Source organism: Schistocerca americana, chromosome 10 (genome assembly GCF_021461395.2).
Source record: "Schistocerca americana isolate TAMUIC-IGC-003095 chromosome 10, iqSchAmer2.1, whole genome shotgun sequence".
In the NCBI taxonomy this organism is placed as follows: Eukaryota; Metazoa; Arthropoda; class Insecta; order Orthoptera; family Acrididae; genus Schistocerca; species Schistocerca americana.
In genome coordinates this window covers 108,241,999-108,262,247 of record NC_060128.1, presented here as the reverse complement: position 1 = coordinate 108,262,247, position 20,249 = coordinate 108,241,999, and the positions used below count along the sequence as shown (strand labels likewise).

The 20,249-nt window shown below is 43.1% G+C and overlaps 1 non-coding gene across 1 annotated transcript; it reads right to left on the bottom strand.

Moving 5' to 3' along the window:
* Positions 1 to 7,952: 7,952 nt before the first annotated feature.
* Positions 7,953 to 8,027, bottom strand: Trnat-ugu. Its single transcript has one exon. It is a non-coding gene; the product is annotated as a tRNA-Thr (tRNA).
* Positions 8,028 to 20,249: the final 12,222 nt, after the last annotated feature.

Sequence of the window (20,249 nt, the reverse complement as noted above, 5' to 3'; positions counted from 1 at the left end):
ATTAGGTGCGTTTTGCTGTCACCTACTACCAGGTACTCCATATCAGTGATCTCAGTAATCATAAGACATCGTGAGAGAGCAGAATGGGTCGCTCTGTGGAACTCAGACTTCGAACGTGGTCAGGTAATTGGGTGTCACTTGTGTCCTACATCTGTACATGAGATTTCCACACTCCTAAACATCCCTAGGTCCACTGTTTCAAATCTGATAGCGTAGTGGAAATGTGAAGGGACACATACAGCTCAAAAGCCTACAGGCGACCTCATCTGTTGACAGACAGAGACTGCCGACAGTCGAAGAGGTTCATAATGTGTAATAGGCAGACAGCTATCCAGAGCATCACACAGGAAATCTCCATCAGGGTCCACTGCAAGTACTATGACAGTTAGGTGGGAGGTGAGTAAACTTGGGTTTCATGGTTGAGCAGCTGCTTATATGCAACACATCATGCTGGTAAATGACAGACGCCCCCTCGCTTGGTGTAAGGAGTGTAAACGGGGACTACTGAACAGTGGAAAAACGTTGTGTGCAGTGATTAATCACGGTACAGAGTGTGGCGACCTGATGGCAAAGTTTGGGTATGGCAAGTGCCCGATGAACGTCATCTGCCAGCGTGTGTTGTGCCAACAGTAAAATTCGGAGGCAGTGGTGTTATGGTGTGGTGGTGTTTTACATGGAGGGGGCTTGCACCCCTCATTGTTCTGTGTTGCACTGTTACAGCACAAGCCTACAATGATGTTTTAAGCACCTTCTTGCTTCCCACTGTTGAAGAGCAATTCAGGGATGGTGATTGCATCTTTCAACACGATCGAGCACCTGTTCATAATGCACAGCCTGTGGCAGTGTGGTTGCACAACAATAACATCCCTGTAATGGACTGGCCTGCATAGACCCTGACTTGAATCCTACAGAACACCTTTGGGATGTTTTGGAATGCTGACTTCGTGCCAGGCCTCACCGACCAACATCGATACCTCTCTCCAGTGCAGCACTCTGTGAGGAATGGGCTGCCATTCCCCAAGAAACCTTCCAGCACCTGATTGAACATATGCCTGTGAGAGTGGAAGCTGTCATCAAGGCTAAGGGTGGGCCAACAACATATTGAATTCCAGCATTACCTATGGAGGGCGCCACACACTTGTAAGTCATTTTCAGACAGTTGTTCGGATATTTTTGATCACATAGTGTATGTGGTGGGCATTGAAGTTCCCACATATTAGGAAGGGTTTTGGCATATATTGCAACATTGTGTGCATGTGTTATTCAAAATTCCTACATGTTGGGGGATGTTATACAGATGCGATGGAGAATCGTCATTTCAAGAGTAGGTAGTGACATGGTGATGGGTTTATAGCTGAGTTTTGTACTAGTCAATATAGCTACTCCACCGTTTCCACCCTCTTGATCCAATGTTATTACTTGATATCGTCGATGTCTAGTAGTCATATTTAGTTTAATCCAAGTTTCACTTATAACAACAATAATTATAAAGCTCGTGCATGAACGACTCTCTATTAGCATATAAGGATCTGGCATTCCACTGGAGAACTTTAATATCCATTATTCTGTTTATATGAGTAGAGTGTAAGTATAACATGTTTCTTTCCTAATCCTTATTTTTTTTTTTTTTAATACTGTTGAAGCAACCTTATTGTATATATTAGCCTGATCCAGACTATCTTTGTTTAATGACATAAACTGTATTATTAGATTTGTTATACCAGCCACCAACTGTTAGATTATTGCTGTATTCTTATCGTTATCTCCTGATATAATTGTCTGTTGTGGTTCGGCAGTATGTGGTCGAGGTGCATATGGGTTTCTCTTTAATAGGAGATATTGGTAAATTTATATTTGCAAAAAGAGGACTTGAAGTTGATGTAGTTCTTATTTGTTTTGGTGTACTGTGATGAACAGTTGTTGTGAATCTCTGCTAAATACTTTGTGTGGGGGAAACTCTTTCTCCCAATCCAGTTTACTCCTACTAAGGTTCACCACCACAGCAGCATAAGATCTTTGGTTTAAATATTATTCAGCTTCCTTAAAGGATATATTGTATGTAGCTGATACTTTCTTAATTTCTTGTTCTTTGCGATATACTGGCCAAGACTTATCTCTCGATGTGTGGTTCCCTTTACTAAGCTGTTTCATGATGCCCTCCACACTGATTGCATTGAGTCTGTGACTGACATTGATTACTAGATGGCTACACTGAAGGCATTTAAAGCACTGCCTCCCTAGGGATACGTAGATCTAACATTACATTTCATGCCATATATCATCACATATTCTGGTAGGAACTGTGATGCAAATTTGACCACACATGTTCGTTGGGGTACTTAGTTTGTTATTTCTAAATTGCTTATTCTCTCAATCACTCAGCTTACATGGGTGACTGTAATTGTAGACTATTTTTCATCTCTAACTCTGTTAATTTGGGCTCTACGTTTCTCACAACTCCTTCATTATGTGTTCTGTAGTTTGGTATGTATGCTACCATCTGTGGTGCAGTGGGTTGTCCTCCACAAACTTATTTACAGCCTCTCTTGTTGATAAATCAATCCTAATTCTGCTTTTCCCCACAACCTTGAGATTTGTGATTTTCTGCTTTTACTCAGAATCTGATGTAAATATTATTTTCCCCAAGTCCATGGTTTGGTATTTACCCACGTTACCATCACATTCCTCAGCAAATAGATAAAATGGGCCTCCTGCATCACAGCAATCTCTATTACCTTTGTGTTGATCATATATTAGCTGTACATTTGTTTGTGAAAGATTTTCCCTCGGGTTATTACTCTTTTCTTGTTTAAGTTGAGTGCTAAATGGGCTACCACCCAGTGCCGTCCTCAAAGTCCCCTTGCAGGGAAGGGAATTTGATCCTTCATTTAAATTAAAATTATCAGACAGTTGTTGAGCACTGTCAGATTCTTTATCTCCTGCGTTATTTGTTGCCACAGTTGTTGAATGATGACTGCCTGTCTCCTGTCAGATTCTTTATCTCCTGCGTTATTTGTTGCCACAGTTGTTGAATGGTGACTGCCTGTCTCTTCTCTTTTAAGTTTTTTTTCTTTCCTTTAAATGTTATATAGGTAGTTCATATAGAGGGCACCATACAACCAATCGATGTGTTCTCCAACACATCCTACCTTCTTTATACAGTAGTATTCAAAGAACTGTGACTGACGTCCGAACAACGGAACTAACACGCATCGAGATTAAAAAAATAGTGGCATGTAATCTAATATACATGGTGTCCACAATGAGACTACAACATTTGAACTCATAAAATCTGAGAGGAAACACAATTTATTGATGAACAAATACAGGGAAATCATACAGCAGCTCATCAAGTTTTCATACACAGGTGAACGGTCCAGTGTTCAGTACACTTGAACATGGGTGCCACGGGTAGCGCAAGAATATCAAGTCTATAATCGATTTCGTGCCATGTGTTGCGGAGCATCTGTTCTGTGACAAGTTGATGACAATTCTTATGCGCTGTTTCAAGTCTTGCATGTCCTTTGCTGGTCTAGCGTATACCCGGTCTTTCACATAACCCCACAAGAAAAAAATCGAGGGGAGGTTATGTCGGGCGAACGTGGCGGCCAAGGAATTGGACCTCCACGGCCAATCCATTGTTGCAGGAATGTGTCATTTAAAAATTTTCTCGGACATCAAGGCTCCAATGGGGTGGTGCACCGTCGTGTTGAAGAATCACATTTGGCTGCAGGTCTGTTATCTGTGGCAAGGCAAATTGTTCCAACATGTCCAGGTAGATGGCTCCATCCACAGTCGGCTCCTGAAAGAAAAACTGCCCAACAATGCGATTTATAATCAAACCACACCACACATTAACTTTCGGACTGTTGCGCATGTCTTTCCTAGGTGCATGTGGTTTTTCGGCCCCCCATATGTGCACATTGTGACAATTGACAACCCCTGGCACGTGAAAGGTTGCCTCGTCAGTAAACATCACGCGTGATAAAAATGTCTCGTCCGCAGCAATGCGATCTAAAATAACACATGCAAATTCTTCTCGCTTTGGTCAATCATCAGACTCGATTTCTTGCACAACCTGCACTTCATATGCGTACAAACGTAATCGCTGATGAAGCACTTTGTGCACTGTTGACTGTTTCATACAAAGTTCTCGTGTTGCTTGTCTCACTGACTTCTGTGGACTTTGTTCGAATGACCGCCGCACTTGTTCCACATGATGTTCGCTGATCCCAGACTTACCACCACCGTGCCCTTTCGCAACACTCCCAGTAGCCAAAAACTGATCACACCACATCTTTATAGTCTTGAATGATGGGGGCGCTTTGTTGTAAACTCGACGAAAGTTTCTTTGCACTTGGGTCGCCGATTTTGTCTCCACATACCTCCAGACTACCTCCAGACCACTTGCGCACTATCCTTCATATCCTCCATTTTGCTCAAACAATTGATTGCAGCTCCACTATGGCCACTCGGTGTATCAAATTTGCACACCACAAACTTGTTGAGTTGCTCTGTCTGCCCCTTCAGAATTCACAGGTCCACCATCTGAAATGAGAAAGATATAGGATATTAAAATGTTGGAGTCTAATTGTGGACACCCTGTATAAGCCATAAAGGTTGCGCCATGAGCTGTAAATTTTTATTGTATCACCTGACCATGTACTTCTTGACGTTTTAGCATTGACTATGGCCAGGCACCAGCTGAAATCAGGGTTTGCATAGTTAAAAAAAAAAAAAAAAAAAAAAAAAAAAAGAGCTGATTGCTGCGCTCTATCATTTATATATAAAAAAAAAAAAAAAAAAAAAAAAAAAAAAAAAAAAAGCTGATTGCTGCGCTCTATCATTTATAAATGCTAGTCGAATGTTTGGGATCCGCACCAGGTCATATTAAAGGAAGACGTAGAAGAAATTCCGAGGTGGGCTACTAGATTTGTTACCAGTAAGTTTGAATAACATGCATGTGTTTTGGAGATGCTTCAGGAACTCAAAGGTGAATCCTTGGAGGGACGGCGACGTCCTTATCGACGAACACTAGTGAGACAAATCAGAGAACCGGCATTTGAAGCCAGCTGCAGTATGATCCCACTGGCACCAACATATATCCCGCATAGGGCCCGCGGAGCTAAGATACGAGAAATTGGAGCTCGTATGGAGGAATATGAACAGTCGTTTTTTGCTCGATCTGTTTGCGTGTGGAACAGGAAAGGAAAACACTATTAGTGGTACCTCCGCCACACACCATACACTGGCTTGCGATGTATGTATGTGTTGATACCTCAAACTTCCAGTGGTACTGCAGTTCATCATAAACAGATCAGTCACATTTTCCTAGATATTTCATTAACCCTTCGGTGAGCGCAGCTTTCATACTTCCACGAGTGGACACGTTGCGGTGTTTGCACCGCAATTAGTTTTACATTTTTAACCTAAGGAAAAATAATCATCCTATCAGTAATCAGTAATAAATAGGTAAAATGTATCAATTTCTTTTTCCGTAATTTCAGCACTTGCTTTTGGACCTGGCAGAACTTTTAGGGTGCCCTTGGCCTTGGTTTTAGGAGAAGGAAGCAGTCCACTTATCCAAATAGTTTCTTTATCTCTTCCTACGTAAAATCGGTAATCCTGTTTGTTGTCTCCCCTCTTGAAATGGTTCAAATGGCTCTAAGCACTATAGGACTTAACAGCAGAGGTCATCAGTCCCCTAGAACTTAGAACTTCTTAAACCTAACTAACCTAAGGACATCACACACATCCATGCCCGAGACAGGATTCGAACCTGCGACCGTAGCGGTTGCGCGGTTCCAGACTGAAGCGCTTAGGACCGCTCGGTCTCCCCTCGTCAAGTAGGTGGTCTTCTGTTTCCTCTGTTGATTGATTGGAGTCACTGCTGTGGTTTTCTTCTTCAATAACTTCCTCTTCCGACTGAGATTCACATGAATCTGACAACTCTTGTAATTCTTCTTCTGACAGGTCTCGCAGTGCTTTCTCATAGTCTTCACGACGTACAATTAGACGGTGCCTGTCAAATGCCTTCTTTTTCTCCATTTCCACGCTTTTATGGGACCTAATGAAACACATGTTTTTGTAAAAGTGGTATATTGTGCAAATCAATATCCAAGACTGTAAAAAGTAATGAAAATTGTATATGGGAACTTTGATTCGATTCGAATATTCATTATATACTAATATAAAAGAAAGATTGCCTTGAGGCGAAAGAAAAACACAAGTATAGAGAATACTTACATCACAAGGCGCATAGCGGCAAACACACCGCAAGCGCAACACTCACGTTTCAAACAACAATAACTGCTGAAAGCATGAATAGCGCAGTTGTAGTAAGTGGTGACATCTGTTCAGAACAACAAATACATATCTGGAAGTGGACGCAACTGTAACGCTATCTGTGATACTAAACTACGGCTATCTGCTTCAGTTGCGCCCACCGAAGGGTTAAGTAATGCCAAAGCCCGGCTCCACTAAGTACCCTCTCAGCCCACTCGGTTGGCCATGCGGTCTAATGCACGGCTTTCCGGGCGGGAAGGATCGCCTGGTCCCCGGCACGAATCTGCCAGGCGGATTTGTGTCGAGGTCTGCTGAACCGGCCAGTCTGTGGAGGGTTTTTAGGTGATTTTCCATCTGCCTCGGCGAATGTGGGCTGGTTCCCCTTATTCCGCCTCAGTTACACTATGTCGGTGATTGCTGCGCAAACAAGTTCTCCACGTACGCGTACACCACCATTACTCTATCACGCAAACATAGGGGTTACACTCGTCTGGTGTGAGACGTTCCCTAGGGGGGGGGGGGGGGGCGGGGGGGGGGGGGTGTCCACTGCGTGCCGAACCACACAATAACCTTGGGTTCGGTGTGGGGTGGTGGAGGGGTGAAGTGGATTGCGGTAGTCGTCGTGGGGTAGTGGACCACTGCGGCTGCGGCGGGGGCGGAGCCTCTCCGTCATTTCTACGTCCCATACATACAATACAATACAAGTGCCCTCTCGCTAGAGGGAGGTGTACGTAGAATTTTTCGGGACAGTTGCAATAGTCTGGGAATAAATTGTTGCTCTCGATTTCCACCACTCCGGAAGTGACTGCCCCTGTGCGGTCTTTTCACCATCAGCAGACAAAAGGAAACTTCGAAAGTTTCCTCCTCCTGCGGCCATGATGCAAAACACTCTTCGCACGTTTTAAAGGCTTATATGCGGAAGCTCCCCATGTATGACATACTGCAAATAACACCATGCCCGCGTGGAGTACACACAGGGTGTTTCTATATGTAACAAGTCATAGAGAATGCCCCACTGAACAATTTGAGGTAGAGAACTTTGGGTCGGAGAAACCAGCTTAAGGAGATATGGAAGTAAACTCGTTAATGCTTTACAATGAAATCAATACCATTACCAGCTGATGGGCGTTGATATACCGGGTGATCAAAAAGTCAGTATAAATTTGATAACTGAATAAATCACGGAGTAATGTAGTTAGAGAGGTACAAATTGACACACGTTTGGAATGACATGGGGTTTTATTAGAACCAAAAAAAGTACAAACGTTCAGAAAATGTCCGACAGATGGCACTTCATCTGATCAGAATAGCAATAATTAGCATAACAAAGTAAGACAAAGCAAAGATGATGTTCTTTACAGGACGTGCTCAATATGTCCACCATCATTCCTCAACAATAGCTGTAGTCGAGGAATAATGTTGTGAACGGCACTGTAAAGCATGTCCGGAGTTATGGAGGCCAACCATGATGAAAGTGGCGGCTGAGCACACGATCATCACCAAATGACGCGCGCAAGAGGTCTTTCACGCGTCTAGCAATACTTTTTTTTTTTTGTTCTAATAAAACCCCATGTCATTCCAAGCATGTGTGTCAATTTTTACCTCTATTCAAATTTATACTGACTTTTTGATCACACAGTCCATCAACGGGGACAGTTGAAAATGTGTGCCCCGACTGTGACTCGAACCCAGGATCTCCTGCTTACATGGCAGACGCTCTATCCATCTGAGCCACCGAGGGCACAGAGGATAGTGCGACTGCAGGGATTTATCGCCGGTACGCTCCCCGTGGGACCCACATTCTCCACTTATAGTCCACACACTACATTCGCAGTGCCCCTGTCATTATACCCAATACTCGCGGCAGACAATCCACCGAGTCGTCCCGTAAAAGTTCAGGCAAATCGTGTGCATCGGACATGTCGGAAAGAACAGATGCCATCTTCATATCGTTTAAGGGTAACAGGCTGATGACCTCCTACAGTGCAGATGCACACTATTTGCCTAAACCCTTACGGGACTCGGTGGATTGTCTGCCGCGAGTAACGGGTATAACAGCAGGGGCACTACGATTGTAGTGTGTGGACTAGAAGTTGAGAATGTGGGTCTCACGGGGTGCGTGCCGGTGATAAATCCCTGCAGTCGCTCTATCCTCTGTGCCCTGGATGGCTCAGTGATAGAGTGTCTACCATGTAAGCAGGAGATCCCGATGTATATCAACACCCATCAGCAGCTAATGATATTGATTTCATTGTAATTTCATTCTAGAGAGCTGCACGGTCACCAATGGTGACACATGCCTCCTTCGTATCGTTACCGCTTTGTCTAACATGTTTTCCAGTTCATTTACAGCATGCGTACAAGTTTACACGTGCTGTGCTCTTTATTTACGTGTACATCCTTTATTTCCTGCAAGGAAACGAGGACGAGCCCAATTACTAGGAAGACATGATGCAAGTTTTGCTTACTCCACTTTGTCCACAAGGTGGCTCTGTTGTATCATGTTTACATTAACCCAAGACACAACGTGCTATGACTCACGACAGACCCCTTCAGTACTCTGTGCTATTCAGAGACGTACAATACAATACGATGGAGCAGCATCGACACTGCTTCGCAGATCTCACTGACGTGCTCGTTGTGTATGGGGAAGTACGTGCTATGAATCAAGGACAGACCCATTCGTTACTCAGTGCTATTCAGAGACGCACAGTACAGCTTAATGGAGCAGTACCAGTACAGTTTCGCAGAACTCACTGATGTGTACCTTGTGATGGGGAAGTACGTTGCAATGCTCTCGCTGCTGAAAGGCTGTACAGGGAACGATTTCCTAACAGGCATCATCTGTCAAAGACGAGTATTTCTCTCGATTGACGAACGCGGGAGAGTGATTGACTGGAAAGAAGAAATGAGGCACCTCCTAACGTGAGGACCACACCAGGGTGCGTCACAATCATGTTTGCATTGAGGTTGACGGCCGCCAGTTTCAGCACTTTTTGTAAGATGCAGTACAAATTGTACGTTCATTGTGTCACTGATGGCATTTGCAGATATCCGTATAAAAAAAGAACACAGTAGTGCGATTTTATTCCTATTATCTCCGTAAGCTCTCTTCTTCGACCTGAGATTCCCTACCTCAAATTGTTCAGTGGAGCTTCTACATATACATTTCTACTCCGCAAGACACCCAACGGTGTGTGGCGGAGGGCACTTTACGTGCCACTGTCATTAACCTCCCTTTCCTGTTCCAGTCGCGTATGGTACGCGGGAAGAACGACTGCCGGAAAGCCTCCGTGCGCGCTCGAATCTCTCAGATTTTACATTCGTGATCTCCTCGAGAGGTATAAGTAGGGGGGAAGCAATATATTCAATACCTCATCCAGAAACACACCCTCTCAAAACCTGGACAGCAAGCTACACCGCGATACAGAGCGCCTCTCTTGCACAGTCTGCCATTCGAGTTTGCTAAACATCTCCGTAATGCTATCATGCTTACCAAATAACCCTGTGACAAAATGCGCCGCTCTTCTTTGGATCTTCTCTATCTCCTCTGTCAACCCGACCTGGTACGGATCCCACCCTGATGAGCAATATTCAAGTATAGGTCGAACGATTGTTTTGTAAGCCACCTCCTTTGTTGATGGACTACATTTTCTAAGGACTCTCCCAATCAATTTCAACCTGTCACCCGCATTACCAACAATTAATTTTATATGATCATTCCACTTCAAATCATTCCTTACGCATACTCCCAGATATTTTACAGAAGTAACTGCTACCAGTATTTGTTCTGCTATCATATAATCATACAATAAAGGATCCTTCTTTCTATGTATTCGCAACACATTACATTTGTCTATGTTAAGGGTCAGTTGCCACTCCCTGCACCAAGTGCCTATCCGCTGCAGGTCTTCCTGCATTTCGCTGCAACTTTCTAATGCTGCAACATATCTGTATACTACGGCATCATCCGCGAAAAGCCGCATGGAACTTCCGACACTATCTACTAGGTCATTTATATATATATATTGTGAAAAGCAATGGTCCCGTAACACTCCCCTGTGGCACACCAGAGGTTACTTTCACGTCTGTAGACGTCTCTCCATTGATAACAACATGCTGTGTTCTGTTTGCTAAAAACTCTTCAATCCAGCCACACAGCTGGTCTGATATTCCGTAGGAGCGTACTTTATCAGGCGACGGTGCGGAACTGTATCGAACGCCTTCCGGAAGTCAAGGAAAGTGCCATCTACCTGTGAGCCTGTATCTGATATTTTCTGGGCCTAATGAACAAATAAAGCGAGTTGGGTCTCGCACCATCACTGTTTCCGGAATCCATGTTGATTCCTACAGAGTAGATTCTGGGTTTCCAGAAATGACATGATACGCGAGCAAAAAACATGTTCTAAAATTCAACAACAGATCGGTGTCAGAGATTTGCGCATCCTCTATGTCCTGTAAAATGTTTGCACGCCCGTACGGAAACACCGTGTATACGTTATCTCGCGTAGCTACTAATAAATCTGGCGCACTCTTGCCATCAGTTTACGCCTTTCCACTATTTCAAACATTGAAAACGCCACAACATTTACTTAGCATACCTACATAACATCACATTTACATTGAAGTGCAGCGCATCTGGATCATGCTGCGGCATAAACTTCCTCCTCTGTTATCGAGAGTAGCCTGTGGTTCTAAAAATAACGCAAGCTTTATCTGCATATTTTCGCATTAGAGATTTGGAGCGCTTGTTTCCGTCATTGCTGCTTCCTGCAAATGTTAGACAATATTGAGGCGCACGTCTTGTTTAAATACGATCTCTTATCCAGTTTCGAGTATTTAAACTATTTAACTAAAAACTTAAATTTTATTTGTTTATGATTGTATAACTGCATTGTTTTACGAATATCTACATCTACATCCACACTCGGCAAGCCACCTGACGGTGTGTGGTGGAGGTTACCTTGAGTACCTCTATCAGTTCTCCCTTCTATTCCAGTCTCGTACTGTTCGTGGACAGAAAGATTGTCGGTATGCCTCTGTGTGGGCCATAATCTCTCCAATTTTATCCTCATAGTCTCTTCGCGAGATATACGTAGGAGGGAGCAATATACTGCTTGACTCCTCGGTGAAGGTATGTTCTCGAAACTTCAACAAAAGCTCGTACCGAGCTACTGAGCGTCTCTCTTGCAGAGTCTTCCACTGGAGTTTATCTATCACCTCCATAACGCTTTCACGATTATTAAATGATCCTGTAACGAAGCGTGCTGCTCTCCGTTGGATCCTCTCTCTCTCTCTTCTATCAACCCTATCTGGTACGGATCCCACACCGGTGAGCAGTATTCAAGCAGTGGGCGAACAAGTGTACTGTAACCTACTTCCTTTGTCTTCGGACTGCATTTCCTTAGGATTCTTCCAATGAATCTGTCTGGAATCTGCTTTACTGATGATTAATTTTATATGGTCATTCCATTTTAAATCACTCCCAATGCCTACTCCCAGATAATTTATGGAATTAACTGCGTCCAGTTGCTGACCTGCTATATTGTAGCTAAATGATAAGGTATCTTTCTTTCTATGTATCCGCAGCACATCATCACACTTGTCTAAATTGAGATTCAATTGCCATTTCCTGCACCATGCGTCAATTCGTTGCAGATGCTCTGCATTTCAGCTCAATTTTCCACTGTTACAACCTCTCGATATACTACAGCATCATTTGCAAAAAGCCTCAGTGATCTTGCGATGTCATCCACAAGGTCGTTTGTATATGTTGTGAATAGCAACGGTCCTACGACACTCCCCTGCGGCACACCTGAAATCACTCTTACTTCGGAAGACTTCTCTCCATTGAGAATGACATCCTGCATTCTGTTATCTAGTAACTCTTCAATCCAATCACACAATTGGTCTGATAGTCCATATGCTCTTACTTTGTTCATTAAACGACTGTGGGGAACTGTATAGAACACCTTGCGGAAGTCAAGAAACATGGCATCTACCTGGGAACCCGTGTCTATGGCCATCTGAGTATTGCGGACGAATAGCGTGAGCCAGGTTTCACATGATTGTCTTTTCGAAACCTATGCTGATTCCTGCAGAGTAGATTTCTAGTCTCCATAGCAGTCATTACACTCGAACATAATACGTGTTCCAAACTTCTACGGCTGATCGATGTTAGAGTATAGGTCTATAGCTCTCTAACATCTATCAGTTGTAGAGTAGTTGCCTCACTGCTGCAGTATAGGCACCATTTTCCTGTACCTGCTACACCTATGGAACAAGCAACTACAGTGTCGGACCACTGAAAGTTCCACAGCCTCAACAACTACTTGAAATACTCAGAGAAACTGAATTTATTTTTGAGCTACCCGGTAATCCCAGGTCCCAAACAAGTGCGTGTTCCTGAATTTACATAAAACTTCAGTAATGTGTTCACGTTGCAAAACACGGATATTATGAGGGTGAGTCAACTGAAAACTATAAATTTGTAATAACAAATTGAAATTTCGCGCCGTCATCCTGTAAGTTGGTAATCTTGCTACAAACAACGTGCAGAATGGCCTGTAGGTGGAAGCATAGTGCAGATACACAGATACCGCCGCAGTATCAGCATAAAGCTGGCCACCCCACTTGCGACTTGCACTAGGGAAGACGAATGAAGGTTCAGTGCGGTGATGCATGTTTGTCACACCAGCAAGTCTACGAATGGAGTAGGAAGTTCGCAAATAGTGTGACTTCAGTGGAAGATGCTCCTCATCCACGTCAGGCACAATGAGTTGTGACTCCACAGAACATTGCACCAGTTGAAGCCATAGCGAAGGAAAACCGCCAAGTGACAGCATATTTACAGATTAGTCATGGGTCAGCACACCACACTGTGCATGATGTGCTCCAGTTTCACAAATTGTCTGCAAGATGGGTGCCACGGCAGTTGACTCCTGAAATGAGAGAACGACGTGTTGATGCTTGTGAAGAACTTCTTCAGTGCTTTGAACGAGAAGGTGATGGCTTCCTTGCAAGAATCGTTACTGGGGACGAAACCAGGGTTTACTTCCACCAACCGCAAACGAAGAGAGCGAGCGAGGAATGGCGCCATTCCTCATCACCAAAACCAAAGAAGTTTTGACCAGAACCATCAGCAGAGAAGGTTATGCTGACACTCTTTTGGGACGAAAAAGCCGTCATTTTGGAGCATTACATGCCTAGAGAGACCACTGTCAAAAATGCATCATACGCAGATGTCCTAAAAAATCATATGCAGCCTGCAATCAAACCAAAGAGACGTGGATTGCTGTCAGCGGGTGTCCTTTTGCAACATGACAATGCAAGGCCCCACACTGCCAGTACAGCAGTTGCAACAATCACAGACCTGCATTTTGAGTGTCTGCCTCATCCACCATACTCACCAGACCTTGCCCCAAGCGATTTCTGTATGTTTGGGCCACTCAGACGCAATGGGAGGAAAGAAGTTCCGTTCTGATGGAGAGGTACGCCACGCGGTGCGTGAGTGGTTGCGCGGACTACCAAAAGAATTTTTTTCTTAAGAAATTTATGCACTTTGTAAGTGCTGGAGGACTTGTATTGAGCGTGGGGGGAGATTATGTTGAAAAGTGATACAGCTTTGTACCACTTCTGCACAATAAATAATATTGAAAAAAATATTTAAGGTTTTCACTTGACACACCCTCGTATGTTATGGCATGTTTTTGAGAATTATTGTCGCTGTTTGCGACATATTTTCTGTGCTGTGTAGATGTAGAAATGTGTGTTTCACATTTGCCCCGTGTTCGGTAAAGAATGTGACCCTCGACAGATAGCTCGTAAATATCCCTAACTTGCTCGTGTTAGCTTCAGATTGCTCCCGTTTTTTTGTAGCACCTTTCTCTATGTCAGACAGTAACTCCCAAAAGCAAAAAAAGAGGGGGCGATTTTTCAACTACAACACTAGCAAGATTGAATACTTTCTAAGGAGTCATATGATGGAATTTAGTGTACATGTTTGTCCACGTGTAAGTTGTGCCTGTGCGTGCACCATCCTCCATATCCTGCAGAGCTTGGGGGCAACAGTAACATTGTATTTGTCTATTTCCTTTTCATTGCGCGATATTGATGACAGGTGAGGAAATGCGTCACTTGCGATTGCAATAAGGTAGTGTGCTCATATTTCTGGCAGTGTGTGCTCAAGATCTTGAAAGCCTTCTCCAGTAACTGTGCCGAACGGTCGCAGATCTCTTAGATACTTGTTACACATTTCTCCGCAGCACTCGATTCTGCAGACGTCAGAAGGCTGACAGAACTATTGATCTATTAGCTTTGCAGATACTATTTTCATTACTGGATTACATCACGGGGTCCCGGGTTCGATTCCCACCTGGTTGTGGATTTTCTCTGGGGACTGGGTGTTTGTGTTGTCCTTATCATTTCATCATCATCATCTGTGACAGGGATGTGTAAAAACTGCACTGCGTAAAAATTGGGACTTTGTATGGGCGCTGATGACTGCACAGTCGAGCGCCCCACAAACCCGTTGTTGTCGTTACTGTTATACATGTCCCTGTGTGACTCCATTATTTTACACTGCGAGTCATTTTTCTTTATGAAGGATCCAGAATGCCGTGTTCCCAGAATAGCATGTCTTGACGATTCTGAAAGGAGTGCAGTCGGTTCAGAAAGCAAATTCACCCGCACACTGTGTTGCCGGTACTGGTGACATGTGAGCTCGACAGTCCGTGGTGCGGCCATCAGAACTGAACGGAGCGACAGCCACAGGCAGCTCGGGAGACAAGGTGCATGTCTCAGGCGTCTGCCCTGTTGGTGACGAACTACAGTATATGGTATAGCGTAAAATATCTGAGAATAACGGAAGTGTCCAATCCCACCCATATGCTTTGATCTACCATCTGAGCTACCAAAGCACGACTCATGACCCATCCTCACAGCTTCAATTCTGCCAGTACCTCGTCTCCTTTTTTCCAAACTTCACAGAAGCTCTTCTGTGAACTTTACAGAGCTCACACTCCTTGAAGAAAAGATATTGCGGACACATGGCTTAGCCACAGCCTGGGGGATATTTCCAGAATGAGATTTTCACTGTACAGTGGAGTGTACGTTTTCTTCCAAGAGTGCAAGGTCGCAGAAGAGCTTCTGTGAAGTTTGGAAAGTAGGAGATGAGGTACTGGCAGAATTGAAGCTGTAAGGACGGGTTGTGAGCCGTGCTTGGGTAGCTCAGATGGTAGAGCACTTGCCCGTGAAAGGCAAAGGTCCTGAGTTCAAGTAAAGGCAAAGGTACCGAGTTTGAGTCTCGGTCCAGCACACAGTTTTAATCTGCCAGGAAGTTTCATATCAGCACACACTCCACAGTGGAGTGAAAATCTTATTCAAGAAATGAGATTCTCGGCAGAATTGGTGGAAAACAATTACGAGAAGGGACAGGATGGTAGGACATCTCTTAAAACTTAACAGAATAACTACTATGGTACTAATGGGAGCTGTAGAGGGGCAAAACCTGTAGAGGAAGACAGAGATTGGAATACATCCAGCAAATAATTGAGCATGTAGATTTCATGTGTGAGTCTGAGTTGAAGAGTTTGGCACAGGATAGGAATTCGTGGTGGGCCGTATCAAACTGGTTAGAAGACTGATGACCCAAAAAAAGAAAAAAAGAAAAGAAAAAATGGATAAATATTAAAAAATGAGCATAGCCAAAAATGTGCACCTATTTACAAGACGCCAACACATGTGTGGAAAAAATTCAAAGCAATTGACACTTCAATTTGCAGACAAAGTGTGTGTGTGTGTGTGTGTGTGTGTTTACTCTGTAGTTGTGAAGAAGGAAATGTCCAAAAGCTAAGCAGAATTCCCAGTCTTGTTCGCGTTACCTCTATTCCTTAAGTTATTTACTAATGCCAATTACAGCTACAATTGTGAGTGGAAGTCACAGAGAAAAGTGTCTGTACGAAAGGGGTTGTGGATTTAAGAAGTTCGAGAAGCCCTGCTGTAGAGTATACTTTGTGATGTAATGTTTCAAACTTTCAGTGTTGCCCCATTATTGATAATAAGAAATCTGTGATTGGAAAGCACGAATAACTTTGATTTCAGCAGCCAGCAGCACCTTCCTCGAGCCACAGCAAATTGCACACCACTGTCGGAACAGCCGTGCCGTACTGCAGAATGGCAGAAATCAAATATGGACGGGTCAAACCTTTTGAAAGTCTTCCAGATGAAATAGTTATCAATATATTTTCCTACTTCAACACTAATGAACTAACAGACATTTTACAAAATGTCTGTAGGCGATGGAAGCGACTGGCACACGACCCGGCACTATGGCGCGACAAAGAGTACGTCATCATAGGAAGGTGAGCAGTGGTGGTTGTTGATTAGATTAGATTAGATTAGATTTACTTTCATTCCAATTGATCCATAGTGAGGAGGTCCTCTAGGATGTAGAACATATCAGAGAAACAACAATACATGACAACTATTTACAACTCAAATAAATAAGCTAATGTACCATTCCACAGGTCCCAAGTGGAATGATCGTCATTTTTTGATGAACACTATATGAAAGGATCATTTTACAAATACTAATGCACTGAATTTAAAATAAAAAAAGTTTATTTATTTATTTATGAGGTAATAAACGTGTAATACAACAACTATAATACTTATTTACAGTGACCACATTACTGCACTGAAATGGTGCGCGCGCGCGCACACACACACACACACACACACACACACACACACACACACACACACACACTTATTTACAATGAACACATTACTGCACTGAAATTGTGCAGAAGTTATAAATTCGTCAATGGAGTGGAAGGAGTTGGCAAAAAAAAAAAAAAAAAATAATCCGTTAGGCTTCTCTTAAACTGAATTTCATTGGTTGTTAAGCTTTTTATGGCTGCTGGCAAGTTATTGAAAATGTGCGTTCCTGAATAATGCACACCTTTTTGTACAAGACTAAGTGACTTTAAATCCTTGTGAAGATTATTCTTATTTCTAGTATTGATTCCATGAATTGAGCTGTTGGTTTGAAAAAGTTATATATTTTTAATGAAAAATTTCATTAAAGAATAAATATATTGGGAAGCAGTAGTTAGTGTCCCTAGTTCCCTAAACAGGTTTCTGCAGGGTGTTCCTGAGTTCACACCACATATAACTCTTACTGCACGTTTTTGTGCCCAGAAAACTTTAGCTTGGCTTGATGAATTACCCCAAAAAATTATCCCATATGACATTATGGAATGGAAATATTCAACTGATAAATGACTGGTTACACAGATAGCTTAATATGTTACTTAACTCAGAATCACATTCTTTAATTAGCTTTGTTGCCATTCCAATTGACTTTAGTCTAAATACTGAAAATTCTTTTATTTTACTTAATTTAAATTTTTTCTCTGATGACTGGACAACCAGTGCCTTTTTAACTGTGTCAAATCTTGTATTTCTTCAGTTTTCATTCTAACAATGGAAAATCCAGGATGGTTTAATGACAATATTATGCAGAAGAGAGTTGCTGCTCACCATACAGCAGAGATGCTGCATCGTAGACAGGCACAACAAATAGACTGTCAGACAAAAGCTTTCGGCCAAACAGGCCTTTGTCAGAATTAAACACGTGGCACGTGCACACGCACGCAACTCACACACGTGACCACAGTCTCTGGTTGCCGAGCCCTTGCCAGCCAGAGACTGTGGTCACATGTGTGAGTTGCATGTGTGCGCATGTGCCTGTACTTAATTCTGACGAAGGCCTGTGTGGCCGAAAGCTTTTGCCTGACAGTCTATTTGTTGTTCCTGTCTAAGACACGGCATCTCCACTATATGGTGAGCAGCAACTATCCTTTTCATAATAATGGTTGTTTCCTGTTTGTGTTGTAACTGTTACATGTAATATAGCGTGTTCAAAACGTCTCTCCACAGTGCCGTATGATTGTTAGCCATGCATGCTGTATGCCCCAGAGAGTGCACCGAAATGAAACTCACTGCAGTATCATTGTGCATTTATTGTTTCATTGAAAAATATGGGACCCACAATCCGATGTCTAGAAATTGAATTCCAAACTCCTATTTTTACAGAATGAAGTGGTTCCTCATGAATACAAAACAGATTTGCAGTATTCCACATACGAGAATTTTCTGAGTTCGTGTACCCGGATAAATGAAACCACATCTCATCAGTGACAAATGTTTCATTAAGAATATCCCTTCCATTTTGTTGAATGAAATTTTTGGACCATTGACAATAATGCAGTCTCTTTCCATGATCAGTATTTTTCGGTTCTTGCATGACAGTCACATTGTACGAGAAAAGTTCTAATTTTCTCCTTACAGCTGTGTGGGTTGTTCCGACACTATCATCAATTTCCTGGGCGAGTTTTCTTACTGACTTCTTCGGACACGTGGACATTTTATCGGAAATATAGAGTAGTTTATCCTCAGACTAAACGCTAAGACGACCACTTCTCGGTGCATCTGTCACTCAACCTGTACTTCGAAATTTGTTAATCAAATCTCGCACAGTATCATGATGTGGGAGTGTTGTCTCTGGGAAAACTGAATTAAATGTTTGGCGAACTGAAACTGTGTATTTACCACCAGCTTTGAACACTTGTTCGACTAAAAACACACGTTCTTTAATGGTTAGCATTTTAACAGTGACAAAAACTAAACAAAGGAATTAAACTTAACCATGCTCATGTCAACACGTAACGACACACACCAACACTACTACTCAAGCTGGCTGAGATAAACGAAACAGTGGAATGTTGGGAGAGTCCACTTGAAGGGAAGTAACCCAGGCAAGCGAACAGTCATACGGAACACGGGGCTAACAATCGTACGGGACTGCAGAGAGACTTTTTGAACACCCCGTATGTATACTGCTGGGCATTGAAATTGGAATAATAGGAAGGATAACTAGTAATAAAATTTTACTACTTGTGCAGACACTGAGGGGACAAAAGTCATGGGATACATCCTAATATTATGTCGGATCTCCTTTTGCACATCGTAGTGCAGCAACTCGATGTGGCACGAACTCGACAATCTTCTGAAAGTCCTCTGTGGAAATATTGAGGCACACTGCCTCTGTTGCCATCTATAATTGTGGAAGTGTCTCTGGTGGAGGATTTTGTGCACGAACTGAGTTCTCAGTTATGTCCCGTACGTGTTTGATTGGACTCATGTCGGCCGATCTGGTTGGCCAAATCGTTCTGTCGAGCTGTCCAGAATGTTCTTCAAACTAACTGTGAAAGATTGTTGTCCGGTGACATGGTGTGTTGTCATCCATAAAAAAAATCCACTGTTTGACAACACAAAGACCTCGAGTGGCTGCAAACCATCTTCAAGTGGGCGAACATAACCATTTCCAGTCAATGATCAGTTCGGCTGGACCATAGAGCCCACCCAGTGTAATCCATTTAAATACAGCCCCCACTATTATGGAGCCACCAGCAGCTTGTATCTACATCTACATCCAAACTCCGCAATCCCCCTGACAGTGTGTGACATCTACATCTACATCATCCATACTCCCCAAGCCACCTGACGGTGTGTGGCGGAGGGAACCTTGAGTACCTCTATCGGTTCTCCCTTCTATTCCAGTCTCGTATTGCTCATGGTATGCCTCTGTGTGGGCTATAATCTCTCTGATTCTATCCTCATGGTCTCTTCATGAGATATACGTAGGAGGGAGCAATATACTGCTTGACTCCTCGGTGAAGGTATGTTCTCGAAACTTCAACAAAAGCCGTACCAAGCTACTGAGCGTCTATCTTGCAGAGTCTTCCACTGGAGTTTATCTATCATCTACGTAACGCTTTTGTGATTACTAAATGATCCTGTAACGAAGCCTAATGCTCTCCATTGGATCTTCTGTACCTCTTCTATCAACCCTATCTGGTACGGATCCCCCACCGGTGAGGAGTATTCAAGCAGTGGGT